Source organism: Colletes latitarsis, unplaced genomic scaffold (assembly GCF_051014445.1).
Source record: "Colletes latitarsis isolate SP2378_abdomen unplaced genomic scaffold, iyColLati1 scaffold0002, whole genome shotgun sequence".
NCBI classification, from domain to species: domain Eukaryota; kingdom Metazoa; phylum Arthropoda; class Insecta; order Hymenoptera; family Colletidae; genus Colletes; species Colletes latitarsis.
In genome coordinates, this window is record NW_027488365.1 from 22,876,515 (window position 1) to 22,895,147 (window position 18,633).

An 18,633-nucleotide genomic window follows, 5' to 3' on the forward strand; every position below is an offset into this window, starting at 1 on the left:
AGCCTGATGAGGGCAAATCCTAGACCTAACCCAGACCTAACATGCGTTATCCTCTAAAATATTTATCAAGACCAGGTTTAATTCAATCTTTCAGTGTGGTACCACATTACTACGTGATCCAATCCAGTAAAAACCCAGGATCCGTTCAACAAGTATGTGAGGAATGCGAAAGTATGAGTCTGATGAGTGAAAATCCCAGACCTATCCCAGACCTAACATGCGTTATCCTCTAAAATATTTATCAAGACCAGGTTTAATTGATTGTTTCAGTGTGGACCCACATTACTACGTGATACAATCCAGAAAGAGCCCAGGATCTAGCCATCAAGTATGAGAAATATGCGAAAGAATGAGCCTGATGAGAGCAAATCCCAGACCTAACCTAGACCTAACATGCGTTATCCTCTAAAATATTGAGCGAAACCAGGTTTAATGGACTGTTTCAGTGTGGTACCACACTACTTCGTGATCCAAACCAGAAAAAACCCAGGATCTGTTCAACAAGTATGTGAAAAACGCGAAACTGTGAGCCTGATGAGGGCAAATCTTAGACCTAACCCAGACCTAACATGCGTTATCCTCTAAAATATTTATCCAGACCAGGTTTCATTGAATGTTTCAGTGTGGTACCACTTTACTACGTGATCCACTCCAGAACTAGCCCAGGATCTAGCCATGAAGTGTGAGAAATATGCGAAAGTAAGAGCCTGATGAGTGAAAATCCCAGACCTATCCCAGACCTAACTTGCGTTGTCCTCTAAGATATTGATGGAAACCAGGTTTAATTGACTGTTTCAGTGTTGTACTTCATTACTACGTAATGCAATCCCGAAAAAGCCCAGGATCTAGCCATCAAGTTTGAGAAATATGCGAAAGAATGAGCCTGATGAGAGCAAATCCCAGACCTAACCTAGACCTAACATGAATTATTCTCTAAAATATTGATCGAAACCAGGTTTAATTGACTGTTTCAGTGTGGTCCTACATTACTACGTGATCCAAACCAGAAAAAACCCAGGATCCGTTCAACAAGTATGTGAAGAATGCGAAAGTATGAGCCTGATGAGTGAAAATCCCAGGCCTAACCTAGTCCTAACATGCGTTATCCTCTAAAATATTGATCGAAACCAGGTTTAATCGACTGTTTCAGTGTGGTACCTCATTACTACCTGATCCAAACTAGAAAAAACCCAGAATCTGTTCAACGAGTATGTGAAGTGTGCGAAAGTATGAGTCTGATGAGGGCAAATCCCAGACCTATCCCAGACCTAACATGCGTTATCCTCTAAAATATTTATCAAGACCAGGTTTAATTGATTGTTTCAGTGTGGACCCACATTACTACGTGATCCAAACCAGAAAAAACCCAGGATCCGTTCAACAAGTATGTGAAGAATGCGAAAGTATGAGTCTGATGAGTGAAAATCCCAGACCTAACCTAGACCTAACATGCGTTATCCTCTAAAATATTGATCCAAACCAGGTTTAATGGAATGTTTCAGTGTTGTACTTCATTACTACGCGATGCAATCCAGAAAAAGCCCAGGATCTAGCCATCAAGTATGAGAAATATGCGAAAGAATGAGCCTGATGAGAGCAAATCCCAGACCTAACCTAGACCTAACATGAATTATTCTCTAAAATATTGATCGAAACCAGGTTTAATTGACTGTTTCAGTGTGGTCCTACATTACTACGTGATCCAAACCAGAAAAAACCCAGGATCCGTTCAACAAGTATGTGAAGAATGCGAAAGTATGAGCCTGATGAGTGAAAATCCCAGGCCTAACCTAGTCCTAACATGCGTTATCCTCTAAAATATTGATCGAAACCAGGTTTAATCGACTGTTTCAGTGTGGTACCACATTACTACGTGATCCAAACCAGAAAAAACCCAGAATCTGTTCAACGAGTATGTGAAGTGTGCGAAAGTATGAGTCTGATGAGGGCAAATCCCAGACCTATCCCAGACCTAACTTGCGTTGTCCTCTAAGATATTGATGGAAACCAGGTTTAATTGACTGTTTCAGTGTTGTACTTCATTACTACGTGATGCAATCCAGAAAAACCCCAGGATCTAGCCATCAAGTATGAAAAATATGCGAAAGAATGAGCCTGATGAGGGCAAATCCCAGACCTATCCCAGACCTAACATGCGTTATCCTCTAAAATATTTATCAAGACCAGGTTTAATTGATTATTTCAGTGTGGACCCACATTACTACGTGATCCAAACCAGAAAAAACCCGGGATCCGTTCAACAAGTATGTGAAGAATGCGAAAGTATGAGTCTGATGAGTGAAAATCCCAGACCTAACCTAGACCTAACATGCGTTATCCTCTAAAATATTGATCCAAACCAGGTTTAATGGAATGTTTCAGTGTGGTACCACACTCATACGTGATCCAAACCAGAAAAAACCCAGAATCTGTTCAACGAGTATGTGAAGTGTGCGAAAGTATGAGTCTGATGAGGGCAAATCCCAGACCTATCCCAGACCTAACATGCGTTATCCTCTAAAATATTTATCAAGACCAGGTTTAATTGATTGTTTCAGTGTGGACCCACATTACTACGTGATCCAAACCAGAAAAAACCCAGGATCAGTTCAACAAGTATGTGAGGAATGCGAAAGTATGAGTCTGATGAGTGAAAATCCCAGACCTATCCCAGACCTAACTTGCGTTGTCCTCTAAGATATTGATGGAAACCAGGTTTAATTGACTGTTTCAGTGTTGTACTTCATTACTACGTGATGCAATCCAGAAAAAGCCCAGGATCTAGCCATCAAGTATGAGAAATATGCGAAAGAATGAGCCTGATGAGAGCAAATCCCAGACCTAACCCAGACCTAACATGCGTTATCCTCTAAAATATTGATCGAAACCAGGTTTAATTGACTGTTTCAGTGTGGTCCTACATTACTACGTGATCCAAACCAGAAAAAACCCAGGATCCGTTCAACAAGTATGTGAAGAATGCGAAAGTATGAGCCTGATGAGTGAAAATCCCAGGCCTAACCTAGTCCTAACATGCGTTATCCTCTAAAATATTGATCGAAACCAGGTTTAATCGACTGTTTCAGTGTGGTACCACATTACTACATGATCCAAACCAGAAAAAACCCAGAATCTGTTCAACGAGTATGTGAAGTGTGCGAAATTATGAGTCTGATGAGGGCAAATCCCAGACCTATCCCAGACCTAACATGCGTTATCCTCTAAAATATTTATCAAGACCAGGTTTAATTGATTGTTTCAGTGTGGACCCACATTACTACGTGATCCAAACCAGAAAAAACCCAGGATCCGTTCAACAAGTATGTGAAGAATGCGAAAGTATGAGTCTGATGAGTGAAAATCCCAGACCTAACCTAGACCTAACATGCGTTATCCTCTAAAATATTGATCCAAACCAGGTTTAATGGAATGTTTCAGTGTTGTACTTCATTACTACGTGATGCAATCCAGAAAAAGCCCAGGATCTAGCCATCAAGTATGAGAAATATGCGAAAGAATGAGCCTGATGAGAGCAAATCCCAGACCTAACCTAGACCTAACATGAATTATTCTCTAAAATATTGATCGAAACCAGGTTTAATTGACTGTTTCAGTGTGGTCCTACACTACTACGTGATCCAAACCAGAAAATACCCAGGATCTGTTCAACAAGTATGTGAAAAACGCGAAAGTATGAGTCTGATGAGGGCAAATCCAAGACCTATCCCAGACCTAACTTGCGTTGTCCTCTAAGATATTGATGGAAACCAAGTTTAATTGACTGTTTCAGTGTTGTACTTCATTACTACGTGATACAATCCAGAAAAAGCAAAGGATCTAGCCATGAAGTATGAGAAATATGCGAAAGTATGAGCCTGATGAGGGCAAATCCTAGACCTAACCCAGACCTAACATGCGTTATCCTCTAAAATATTTATCAAGACCAGGTTTAATTGAATGTTTCAGTGTGGTACCACATTACTACGTGATGCAATCCAGAAAAAGCCCAGGATCTAGCCATCAAGTTTGAGAAATATGCGATAGAATGAGCCTGATGAGGGCAAATCCTAGACCTAACCCAGACCTAACATGCGTTATCCTCTAAAATATTGATCGCAAGCAGGTTTAATGGACTGTTTCAGTGTGGTACCACACTACTACGTGATCCAAATCAGAAAAAACCCAGGATCTGTTCAACAAGTATGTGAAAAACGCGAAAGTATGAGTCTGATGAGGTCAAATCCCAGACCTATCCCAGACTTATCTTGCGTTATCCTCTAAAATACTGATCGAAACCAGGTTTATTCGACTGTTTCAGTGTGGTACCACATTAGTACGTGATCCAAACCAGAAAAAACCCAGGATCCGTTCAACAAGTATGTGAAGAATGCGAAAGTATCAGTCTGATGAGGGCAAATCCCAGACCTATCCCAGACATAACTTGCGTTATCATCTAAAATATTGATCGAAACCAGGTTTAATCGACTGTTTCAGTGTGGTACCACATTCCTACGTGATCCAAACCAGAAAAAACCCAGGATCAGTTCAACAAGTATGTGAAGAAAGCGAAAGTATGAGTCTGATAAATGAAAATCCCAGGCCTAACCTAGACCTAACATGAGTTATACTCTAAAATATTGATCGAAACCTGGTTTAATCGACTGTTTCAGTGTGGTACCACATTACTATGTGATCCAAACCAGAAAATAACCCAGGATCTGTTCAACGGGTATGTGAAGTGTGCGAAAGTATGAGTCTGATGAGGTCAAATCCCAGACCTATCCCAGACCTAACTTGCGTTATCCTCTAAAATATTGATCGAAACCAGGTTTAATCGACTGTTTCAGTGTGGTACCACATTCCTACGTGATCCAAACCAGAAAAAACCCAGGATCAGTTCAACAAGTATGTGAGGAATGCGAAAGTATGAGTCTGATGAGTGAAAATCCCAGACCTATCCCAGACCTAACTTGCGTTGTCCTCTAAGATATTGATGGAAACCAGGTTTAATTGACTGTTTCAGTGTTGTACTTCATTACTACGTGATGCAATCCAGAAAAAGCCCAGGATCTAGCCATCAAGTATGATAAATATGCGAAAGTATGAGCCTGATGAGAGCAAATCCCAGACCTAACCTAGACCTAACATGAATTATTCTCTAAAATATTGATCGAAACCAGGTTTAATTGACTGTTTCAGTGTGGTCCTACATTACTACGTGATCCAAACCAGAAAAAACCCAGGATCCGTTCAACAAGTATGTGAAGAATGCGAAAGTATGAGTCTGATGAGTGAAAATCCCAGACCTAACCTAGACCTAACATGCGTTATCCTCTAAAATATTGATCCAAACCAGGTTTAATGGAATGTTTCAGTGTGGTACCACACTACTACGTGATCCAAACCAGAAAAAACCCAGGATCTAGCCATGAAGTATGAGAAATATGCGAAAGTATGAGCCTGATGAGGGCAAATCCTAGACCTAACCCAGACCTAACATGCGTTATCCTCTAAAATATTTATCAAGACCAGGTTTAATTGAATGTTTCAGTGCGGTACCACATTACTACGTGATGCAATCCAGAAAAAGCCCAGGATCTAGCCATCAAGTTTGAGAAATATGCGAAAGAATGAGCCTGATGAGGGCAAATCCTAGACCTAACCCAGACCTAACATGCGTTATCCTCTAAAATATTTATCAAGACTAGGTTTAATTGATTGTTTCAGTGTGGTCCCACATTACTACGTGATCCAAACCAGAAAAAACACATGATCCGTTCAACAAGTATGTGAAGAATGCGAAAGTATGAGTCTGATGAGTGAAAATCCCAGACCTAACCAAGACCTAACATGCGTTATCCTCAAAAATATTGATCGAAACCTGGTTTAATCGACTGTTTCAGTGTGGTACCACATTACTATGTGATCCAATCCAGAAATAGCCCAGGATCCGTTCAACAAGTATGTGAAGAATGCGAAAGTATGAGTCTGATGAGTGAAAATCCCAGACCTAACCCAGACCTAACATGCGTTATCCTCTAAAATATTTATCAAGACCAGGTTTAATTGATTGTTTCAGTGTGGTCCCACATTACTACGTGATCCAAACCAGAAAAAACCCAGGATCTGTTCAACATGTATGAGAAATATGCGAAAGAATGAGCCTGCTGAGAGCAAATCCCAGACCTAACCTAGACCTAACATGAATTATTCTCTAAAATATTGATCGAAACCAGGTTTAATTGACTGTTTCAGTGTGGTCCCACATTACTACGTGATCCAAACCAGAAAAAACCCAGAATCCGTTCAACAAGTATGTGAAGAATGCGAAAGTATGAGTCTGATAAATGAAAATCCCAGGCCTAACCTAGACCTAACATGAGTTATACTCTAAAATATTGATCGAAACCTGGTTTAATCGACTGTTTCAGTGTGGTACCACATTACTATGTGATCCAAACCAGAAAATAACCCAGGATCTGTTCAACGGGTATGTGAAGTGTGCGAAAGTATCAGTCTGATGAGGGCAAATCCCAGACCTATCCCAGACATAACTTGCGTTATCATCTAAGATATTGATCGAAACCAGGTTTAATCGACTGTTTCAGTGTAGTACCACATTCCTACGTGATCCAAACCAGAAAAAACCCAGGATCAGTTCAACAAGTATGTGAAGAATGCTAAAGTATGAGTCTGATGAGAGAAAATCCCAGACCTAACCTAGACCTAACATGCGTTATCCTCTAAAATATTCATCAAAACCAGGTTTAATTGACTGTTTCAGTGTGGTACCACATTACTACGTGATCCAATCCAGAAATAGCCCAGGATCCAGCCATGAAGTATGAGAAATATGCGAAAGTATGAGCCTGATGAGGGCAAATCCTAGACCTAACCCAGACCTAACATGCGTTATCCTTTAAAATATTTATCAAGACCAGGTTTAATTGATTGTTTCAGCGTGGTCCCACATTACTACGTGATCCAAACCAGAAAAAACACATGATCCGTTCAACAAGTATGTGAAGAATGCGAAAGTATGAGTCTGATGGGTGAAAATCCTCGGCCTAACCTATACCTAACATGCGTTATCCTCAAAAATATTGATCGAAACCAGGTTTAATCAACTGTTTCAGTGTAGTACCACATTCCTACGTGATCCAAACCAGAAAAAACCCAGGATCAGTTCAACAAGTATGTGAAGAATGCTAAAGTATGAGTCTGATGAGAGAAAATCCCAGACCTAACCTAGACCTAACATGCGTTATCCTCTAAAATATTTATCAAGACCAGGTTTAATTGAATGTTTCAGTGTGGTGCCACATTACTACGTGATGCAATCCAGAAAAAACCCAGGATCTAGCCATGAAGTATGAGAAATATGCGAAAGTATGAGCCTGATGAGGGCAAATCCTAGACCTAACCCAGACCTAACATGCGTTATCCTCTAAAATATTTATCAAGACCAGGTTTAATTGAATGTTTCAGTGCGGTACCACATTACTACGTGATGCAATCCAGAAAAAGCCCAGGATCTAGCCATCAAGTTTGAGAAATATGCGAAAGAATGAGCCTGATGAGGGCAAATCCTAGACCTAACCCAGACCTAACATGCGTTATCCTCTAAAATATTTATCAAGACTAGGTTTAATTGATTGTTTCAGTGTGGTCCCACATTACTACGTGATCCAAACCAGAAAAAACACATGATCCGTTCAACAAGTATGTGAAGAATGCGAAAGTATGAGTCTGATGAGTGAAAATCCCAGACCTAACCAAGACCTAACATGCGTTATCCTCAAAAATATTGATCGAAACCTGGTTTAATCGACTGTTTCAGTGTGGTACCACATTACTATGTGATCCAATCCAGAAATAGCCCAGGATCCGTTCAACAAGTATGTGAAGAATGCGAAAGTATGAGTCTGATGAGTGAAAATCCCAGACCTAACCCAGACCTAACATGCGTTATCCTCTAAAATATTTATCAAGACCAGGTTTAATTGATTGTTTCAGTGTGGTCCCACATTACTACGTGATCCAAACCAGAAAAAACCCAGGATCTGTTCAACATGTATGAGAAATATGCGAAAGAATGAGCCTGCTGAGAGCAAATCCCAGACCTAACCTAGACCTAACATGAATTATTCTCTAAAATATTGATCGAAACCAGGTTTAATTGACTGTTTCAGTGTGGTCCCACATTACTACGTGATCCAAACCAGAAAAAACCCAGAATCCGTTCAACAAGTATGTGAAGAATGCGAAAGTATGAGTCTGATAAATGAAAATCCCAGGCCTAACCTAGACCTAACATGAGTTATACTCTAAAATATTGATCGAAACCTGGTTTAATCGACTGTTTCAGTGTGGTACCACATTACTATGTGATCCAAACCAGAAAATAACCCAGGATCTGTTCAACGGGTATGTGAAGTGTGCGAAAGTATCAGTCTGATGAGGGCAAATCCCAGACCTATCCCAGACATAACTTGCGTTATCATCTAAGATATTGATCGAAACCAGGTTTAATCGACTGTTTCAGTGTAGTACCACATTCCTACGTGATCCAAACCAGAAAAAACCCAGGATCAGTTCAACAAGTATGTGAAGAATGCTAAAGTATGAGTCTGATGAGAGAAAATCCCAGACCTAACCTAGACCTAACATGCGTTATCCTCTAAAATATTCATCAAAACCAGGTTTAATTGACTGTTTCAGTGTGGTACCACATTACTACGTGATCCAATCCAGAAATAGCCCAGGATCCAGCCATGAAGTATGAGAAATATGCGAAAGTATGAGCCTGACGAGGGCAAATCCTAGACCTAACCCAGACCTAACATGCGTTATCCTTTAAAATATTTATCAAGACCAGGTTTAATTGATTGTTTCAGCGTGGTCCCACATTACTACGTGATCCAAACCAGAAAAAACACATGATCCGTTCAACAAGTATGTGAAGAATGCGAAAGTATGAGTCTGATGGGTGAAAATCCTCGGCCTAACCTATACCTAACATGCGTTATCCTCAAAAATATTGATCGAAACCAGGTTTAATCAACTGTTTCAGTGTGGTACCACATTGCTACGTGATCCAAACCAGAAAAAACCCAGGATCAGTTCAACAAGTATGTGAGGAATGCGAAAGTATGAGTCTGATGAGTGAAAATCCCAGACCTATCCCAGACCTACCTTGCGTTGTCCTCTAAGATATTGATGGAAACCAGGTTTAATTGACTGTTTCAGTGTTGTACTTCATTACTACGTGATGCAATCCAGAAAAAGCCCAGGATCTAGCCATCAAGTATGAGAAATATGCGAAAGAATGAGCCTGATGAGAGCAAATCCCAGACCTAACCTAGACCTAACATGAATTATTCTCTAAAATATTGATCGAAACCAGGTTTAATTGACTGTTTCAGCGTGGTCCTACATTACTACGTGATCCAAACCAGAAAAAACCCAGGATCCGTTCAACAAGTATGTGAAGAATGCGAAAGTATGAGCCTGATGAGTGAAAATCCCAGGCCTAACCTAGTCCTAACATGCGTTATCCTCTAAAATATTGATCGAAACCAGATTTAATCGACTGTTTCAGTGTGGTACCACATTACTACGTGATCCTAACCAGAAAAAACCCAGAATCTGTTCTACGAGTATGTGAAGTGTGCGAAAGAATGAGTCTGGTGAGGGCAAATCCCAGACCTATCCCAGACCTAACATGCGTTATCCTTTAAAATATTTATCAAGACCAGGTTTAATTGATTGTTTCAGTGTGGTCCCACATTACTACGTGATCCAAACCAGAAAAAACCCAGGATCCGTTCAACAAGTATGTGAAAAACGCGAAAGTATCAGTCTGATGAGGGCAAATCCCAGACCTATCCCAGACATAACTTGCGTTATCATCTAAGATATTGATCGAAACCAGGTTTAATCGACTGTTTCAGTGTAGTACCACATTCCTACGTGATCCAAACCAGAAAAAACCCAGGATCAGTTCAACAAGTATGTGAAGAATGCTAAAGTATGAGTCTGATGAGAGAAAATCCCAGACCTAACCTAGACCTAACATGCGTTATCCTCTAAAATATTTATCAAGACCAGGTTTAATTGAATGTTTCAGTGTGGTGCCACATTACTACGTGATGCAATCCAGAAAAAACCCAGGATCTAGCCATGAAGTATGAGAAATATGCGAAAGTATGAGCCTGATGAGGGCAAATCCTAGACCTAACCCAGACCTAACATGCGTTATCCTCTAAAATATTTATCAAGACCAGGTTTAATTGAATGTTTCAGTGCGGTACCACATTACTACGTGATGCAATCCAGAAAAAGCCCAGGATCTAGCCATCAAGTTTGAGAAATATGCGAAAGAATGAGCCTGATGAGGGCAAATCCTAGACCTAACCCAGACCTAACATGCGTTATCCTCTAAAATATTTATCAAGACTAGGTTTAATTGATTGTTTCAGTGTGGTCCCACATTACTACGTGATCCAAACCAGAAAAAACACATGATCCGTTCAACAAGTATGTGAAGAATGCGAAAGTATGAGTCTGATGAGTGAAAATCCCAGACCTAACCAAGACCTAACATGCGTTATCCTCAAAAATATTGATCGAAACCTGGTTTAATCGACTGTTTCAGTGTGGTACCACATTACTATGTGATCCAATCCAGAAATAGCCCAGGATCCGTTCAACAAGTATGTGAAGAATGCGAAAGTATGAGTCTGATGAGTGAAAATCCCAGACCTAACCCAGACCTAACATGCGTTATCCTCTAAAATATTTATCAAGACCAGGTTTAATTGATTGTTTCAGTGTGGTCCCACATTACTACGTGATCCAAACCAGAAAAAACCCAGGATCTGTTCAACATGTATGAGAAATATGCGAAAGAATGAGCCTGCTGAGAGCAAATCCCAGACCTAACCTAGACCTAACATGAATTATTCTCTAAAATATTGATCGAAACCAGGTTTAATTGACTGTTTCAGTGTGGTCCCACATTACTACGTGATCCAAACCAGAAAAAACCCAGAATCCGTTCAACAAGTATGTGAAGAATGCGAAAGTATGAGTCTGATAAATGAAAATCCCAGGCCTAACCTAGACCTAACATGAGTTATACTCTAAAATATTGATCGAAACCTGGTTTAATCGACTGTTTCAGTGTGGTACCACATTACTATGTGATCCAAACCAGAAAATAACCCAGGATCTGTTCAACGGGTATGTGAAGTGTGCGAAAGTATCAGTCTGATGAGGGCAAATCCCAGACCTATCCCAGACATAACTTGCGTTATCATCTAAGATATTGATCGAAACCAGGTTTAATCGACTGTTTCAGTGTAGTACCACATTCCTACGTGATCCAAACCAGAAAAAACCCAGGATCAGTTCAACAAGTATGTGAAGAATGCTAAAGTATGAGTCTGATGAGAGAAAATCCCAGACCTAACCTAGACCTAACATGCGTTATCCTCTAAAATATTCATCAAAACCAGGTTTAATTGACTGTTTCAGTGTGGTACCACATTACTACGTGATCCAATCCAGAAATAGCCCAGGATCCAGCCATGAAGTATGAGAAATATGCGAAAGTATGAGCCTGATGAGGGCAAATCCTAGACCTAACCCAGACCTAACATGCGTTATCCTTTAAAATATTTATCAAGACCAGGTTTAATTGATTGTTTCAGCGTGGTCCCACATTACTACGTGATCCAAACCAGAAAAAACACATGATCCGTTCAACAAGTATGTGAAGAATGCGAAAGTATGAGTCTGATGGGTGAAAATCCTCGGCCTAACCTATACCTAACATGCGTTATCCTCAAAAATATTGATCGAAACCAGGTTTAATCAACTGTTTCAGTGTGGTACCACATTGCTACGTGATCCAAACCAGAAAAAACCCAGGATCAGTTCAACAAGTATGTGAGGAATGCGAAAGTATGAGTCTGATGAGTGAAAATCCCAGACCTATCCCAGACCTACCTTGCGTTGTCCTCTAAGATATTGATGGAAACCAGGTTTAATTGACTGTTTCAGTGTTGTACTTCATTACTACGTGATGCAATCCAGAAAAAGCCCAGGATCTAGCCATCAAGTATGAGAAATATGCGAAAGAATGAGCCTGATGAGAGCAAATCCCAGACCTAACCTAGACCTAACATGAATTATTCTCTAAAATATTGATCGAAACCAGGTTTAATTGACTGTTTCAGCGTGGTCCTACATTACTACGTGATCCAAACCAGAAAAAACCCAGGATCCGTTCAACAAGTATGTGAAGAATGCGAAAGTATGAGCCTGATGAGTGAAAATCCCAGGCCTAACCTAGTCCTAACATGCGTTATCCTCTAAAATATTGATCGAAACCAGATTTAATCGACTGTTTCAGTGTGGTACCACATTACTACGTGATCCTAACCAGAAAAAACCCAGAATCTGTTCTACGAGTATGTGAAGTGTGCGAAAGAATGAGTCTGGTGAGGGCAAATCCCAGACCTATCCCAGACCTAACATGCGTTATCCTTTAAAATATTTATCAAGACCAGGTTTAATTGATTGTTTCAGTGTGGTCCCACATTACTACGTGATCCAAACCAGAAAAAACCCAGGATCCGTTCAACAAGTATGTGAAAAACGCGAAAGTATCAGTCTGATGAGAGAAAATCCCAGACCTAACCTAGACCTAACATGCGTTATCCTCTAAAATATTTATCAAGACCAGGTTTAATTGAATGTTTCAGTGTGGTGCCACATTACTACGTGATGCAATCCAGAAAAAACCCAGGATCTAGCCATGAAGTATGAGAAATATGCGAAAGTATGAGCCTGATGAGGGCAAATCCTAGACCTAACCCAGACCTAACATGCGTTATCCTCTAAAATATTTATCAAGACCAGGTTTAATTGAATGTTTCAGTGCGGTACCACATTACTACGTGATGCAATCCAGAAAAAGCCCAGGATCTAGCCATCAAGTTTGAGAAATATGCGAAAGAATGAGCCTGATGAGGGCAAATCCTAGACCTAACCCAGACCTAACATGCGTTATCCTCTAAAATATTTATCAAGACTAGGTTTAATTGATTGTTTCAGTGTGGTCCCACATTACTACGTGATCCAAACCAGAAAAAACACATGATCCGTTCAACAAGTATGTGAAGAATGCGAAAGTATGAGTCTGATGAGTGAAAATCCCAGACCTAACCAAGACCTAACATGCGTTATCCTCAAAAATATTGATCGAAACCTGGTTTAATCGACTGTTTCAGTGTGGTACCACATTACTATGTGATCCAATCCAGAAATAGCCCAGGATCCGTTCAACAAGTATGTGAAGAATGCGAAAGTATGAGTCTGATGAGTGAAAATCCCAGACCTAACCCAGACCTAACATGCGTTATCCTCTAAAATATTTATCAAGACCAGGTTTAATTGATTGTTTCAGTGTGGTCCCACATTACTACGTGATCCAAACCAGAAAAAACCCAGGATCTGTTCAACATGTATGAGAAATATGCGAAAGAATGAGCCTGCTGAGAGCAAATCCCAGACCTAACCTAGACCTAACATGAATTATTCTCTAAAATATTGATCGAAACCAGGTTTAATTGACTGTTTCAGTGTGGTCCCACATTACTACGTGATCCAAACCAGAAAAAACCCAGAATCCGTTCAACAAGTATGTGAAGAATGCGAAAGTATGAGTCTGATAAATGAAAATCCCAGGCCTAACCTAGACCTAACATGAGTTATACTCTAAAATATTGATCGAAACCTGGTTTAATCGACTGTTTCAGTGTGGTACCACATTACTATGTGATCCAAACCAGAAAATAACCCAGGATCTGTTCAACGGGTATGTGAAGTGTGCGAAAGTATCAGTCTGATGAGGGCAAATCCCAGACCTATCCCAGACATAACTTGCGTTATCATCTAAGATATTGATCGAAACCAGGTTTAATCGACTGTTTCAGTGTAGTACCACATTCCTACGTGATCCAAACCAGAAAAAACCCAGGATCAGTTCAACAAGTATGTGAAGAATGCTAAAGTATGAGTCTGATGAGAGAAAATCCCAGACCTAACCTAGACCTAACATGCGTTATCCTCTAAAATATTCATCAAAACCAGGTTTAATTGACTGTTTCAGTGTGGTACCACATTACTACGTGATCCAATCCAGAAATAGCCCAGGATCCAGCCATGAAGTATGAGAAATATGCGAAAGTATGAGCCTGATGAGGGCAAATCCTAGACCTAACCCAGACCTAACATGCGTTATCCTTTAAAATATTTATCAAGACCAGGTTTAATTGATTGTTTCAGCGTGGTCCCACATTACTACGTGATCCAAACCAGAAAAAACACATGATCCGTTCAACAAGTATGTGAAGAATGCGAAAGTATGAGTCTGATGGGTGAAAATCCTCGGCCTAACCTATACCTAACATGCGTTATCCTCAAAAATATTGATCGAAACCAGGTTTAATCAACTGTTTCAGTGTGGTACCACATTGCTACGTGATCCAAACCAGAAAAAACCCAGGATCAGTTCAACAAGTATGTGAGGAATGCGAAAGTATGAGTCTGATGAGTGAAAATCCCAGACCTATCCCAGACCTACCTTGCGTTGTCCTCTAAGATATTGATGCAAACCAGGTTTAATTGACTGTTTCAGTGTTGTACTTCATTACTACGTGATGCAATCCAGAAAAAGCCCAGGATCTAGCCATCAAGTATGAGAAATATGCGAAAGAATGAGCCTGATGAGAGCAAATCCCAGACCTAACCTAGACCTAACATGAATTATTCTCTAAAATATTGATCGAAACCAGGTTTAATTGACTGTTTCAGCGTGGTCCTACATTACTACGTGATCCAAACCAGAAAAAACCCAGGATCCGTTCAACAAGTATGTGAAGAATGCGAAAGTATGAGCCTGATGAGTGAAAATCCCAGGCCTAACCTAGTCCTAACATGCGTTATCCTCTAAAATATTGATCGAAACCAGATTTAATCGACTGTTTCAGTGTGGTACCACATTACTACGTGATCCTAACCAGAAAAAACCCAGAATCTGTTCTACGAGTATGTGAAGTGTGCGAAAGAATGAGTCTGGTGAGGGCAAATCCCAGACCTATCCCAGACCTAACATGCGTTATCCTTTAAAATATTTATCAAGACCAGGTTTAATTGATTGTTTCAGTGTGGTCCCACATTACTACGTGATCCAAACCAGAAAAAACCCAGGATCCGTTCAACAAGTATGTGAAAAACGCGAAAGTATCAGTCTGATGAGGGCAAATCCCAGACCTATCCCAGACATAACTTGCGTTATCATCTAAGATATTGATCGAAACCAGGTTTAATCGACTGTTTCAGTGTAGTACCACATTCCTACGTGATCCAAACCAGAAAAAACCCAGGATCAGTTCAACAAGTATGTGAAGAATGCTAAAGTATGAGTCTGATGAGAGAAAATCCCAGACCTAACCTAGAACTAACATGCGTTATCCTCTAAAATATTTATCAAGACCAGGTTTAATTGAATGTTTCAGTGTGGTGCCACATTACTACGTGATGCAATCCAGAAAAAGCCCAGGATCTAGCCATCAAGTTTGAGAAATATGCGAAAGAATGAGCCTGATGAGGGCAAATCCTAGACCTAACCCAGACCTAACATGCGTTATCCTCTAAAATATTGATCGCAAGCAGGTTTAATGGACTGTTTCAGTGTGGTACCACACTACTACGTGATCCAAACCAGAAAAAACCCAGGATCTGTTCAACAAGTATGTGAAAAACGCGAAAGTATGAGTCTGATGAGGTCAAATCCCAGACCTATCCCAGACTTATCTTGCGTTATCCTCTAAAATACTGATCGAAACCAGGTTTAATCGACTGTTTCAGTGTGGTACCACATTACTACGTGATCCAAACCAGAAAAAACCCAGGATCCGTTCAACAAGTATGTGAAGAATGCGAAAATATGAGTCTGATGAGTGATAATCCCAGGGCTAACCTAGACCTAACATGCGTTATCTAAAATATTGATCCAAACCAGGTTTAATGGACTGTTTCAATGTGGTACCACTTTACTACGTGATCCAAAGCAGAAAAAACCCGCGATCAGGTCAACAAGTATGTGAAAAACGCGAAAGTATGAGTCTGATGAGGGCGAATCCCAGACCTATGCCAGACCTAACTTGCGTTATCCTCTAAAATATTGATCGAAACCAGGTTTAATTGACTGTTTCAGCGTGGTACCACATTACTACGTGATACAATCCAGAAACAGCCCAGGATCTAGCCATCAAGTGTGAGAAATATGCGAAAGTATGAGCCTGATGAAGGCAAATCCTAGACTTAACCCAAACCTAACATGCGTTATCCTCTCAAATATTTATCAAGATCAGGTTTAATTGAATGTTTCAGTGTGGTCCCACACTACTACGTGATCCAAACCAGAAAAAACTCATGATCTGTTCAACAAGTATGTGAAAAACGCGAAAGTATGAGCCTGATGAGGGCATATCCCAGGCCTATCCCAGACCTAACTTGCGTTATCCTCTAAAATATTGATCGAAACCTGGTTTAATCGTCTGTTTCAGTGTGGTACCACATTACTATGCGATCCAAACCAGAAAATAACCCAGGATCTGTCAAACGAGTATGTGAAGTGTGCGAAAGTATGAGCCTGATGAGGGCAAATCCCAGGCCTATCCCAGACCTAACTTGCGTTATCCTCTAAAATATTGATCGAAACCAGGTTTAATTGACCGTTTCAGTGAGGTACCACATTACTACGTGATCCAAACCAGAAAAAACCCAGGATCCGTTCAACAAGTATGTGAAGGATGCGAAAGTATGAGTCTGATCAGTGAAAATCTCAGGCCTTACCTAGACCTAACTTGCGTTGTCCTCAAAAAAAATTGATGGAAACCAGGTTTCATTGACTGTTTCAGTGTGGTACTACATTACTACGTGATGCAATCCAGAAAAAGCCCAGGATCTAGCAATCAAGTATGAGAAATATGCGAAAGAATGAGCCTGATGAGAGCAAATCCCAGACCTAACCTAGACCTAACATGCGTTATCCTCTAAAATATTGAGCGAAACCAGGTTTAATGGACTGTTTCAGTGTGGTACCACACTACTTCGTGATCCAAACCAGAAAAAACCCAGGATCCGTACAACAAGTATGTGAAGAATGCGAAAGTATGAGTCTGATGAGTGAAAATCCCAGACCTAACCTAGACCACACATGCGTTATCCTCTAAAATATTTATCAAGACCAGGTTTAATTTATTGTTTCAGTGTGGTCCCACATTACTACGGGTTCCAAACCAGAAAAAACCCAGTATCTGTTCAACATGTATGAGAAATATGCGAAAGAAAGAGCCTGATGAGAGCAAATCCCAGACCTAACCTAGACCTAACATGAATTATTCTCTAAAATATTGATCGAAACCAGGTTTAATTGACTGTTTCAGTGTGGTCCCACATTACTACGTGATCCAAACCAGAAAAAACCCAGGTTCCGTTCTACAAGTATGTGAAGAATGCGAAAGTATGAGTCTGATGAGTGAAAATCCCAGGGCTAACCTAGACCTAACATGCGTTATCCTCTAAAATATTAATCGAAACCAGGTTTAAACGACTGTTTCAGTGTGGTATCACACTACTACGTGACCCAAACCAGAAAAAACCCATGATCTGTTCAACAAGTATGTGAAAAACGCGAAAGTATGAGCCTGATGAGGGCAAATCCCAGACCTAACCTAGACCTAACATGAATTATTCTCTAAAATATTGATCGAAACCAGGTTTAATTGACTGTTTCAGTGTGGTCCCACATTACTACGTGATCCAAACCAGAAAAAACCCAGGATCCGTTCTACAAGTATGTGAAGAATGCGAAAGTATGAGTCTGATGAGTGAAAATCCCAGGCCTAACCTAGACCTAACATGCGTTATCCTCAAAAATATTGATCGAAACCTGGTTTAATCGACTGTTTCAGTGTGGTACCACATTACTACGTGATCCAAACCTGAAAAAACCCAGGATCTGTTCAACAAGTATGTGAAAAACGCGAAAGTATGAGCCTGATGAGGGCAAATCCCAGACATATCCCAGACCTAACTTGCGTTGTCCTCTAAGATATTGATGGAAACCAGGTTTAATTGACTGTTTCAGTGTTGTACTTCATTACTACGTGATGCAATCCAGAAAAAGCCCAGGATCTAGCCATGAAGTATGAGAAATATGCGAAAGAATGAGCCTGATGAGAGCAAATCCCAGACCTGACCTAGACCTAACATGAATTATTCTCAAAAATATTGATCGAAATCAGGTTTAATTGACTGTTTCAGTGTGGACCCACATTGCTACGTGATCCAAACCAGAAAAAACCCTGGATCCGTTCAACAAGCATGTGATGAATGCGAAAGTATGTGTCTGATGAGTGAAAATCCCAGGCCTAACCTAGACATAACTTTCGTTAACCTCTAAAATATTGACCGAAACCAGGTTTAATTGACTGTTTCAGTGGTGTACTTCATTACTACGTGATGCAATCCAGAAAAAGCCCAGGATCTAGCCAT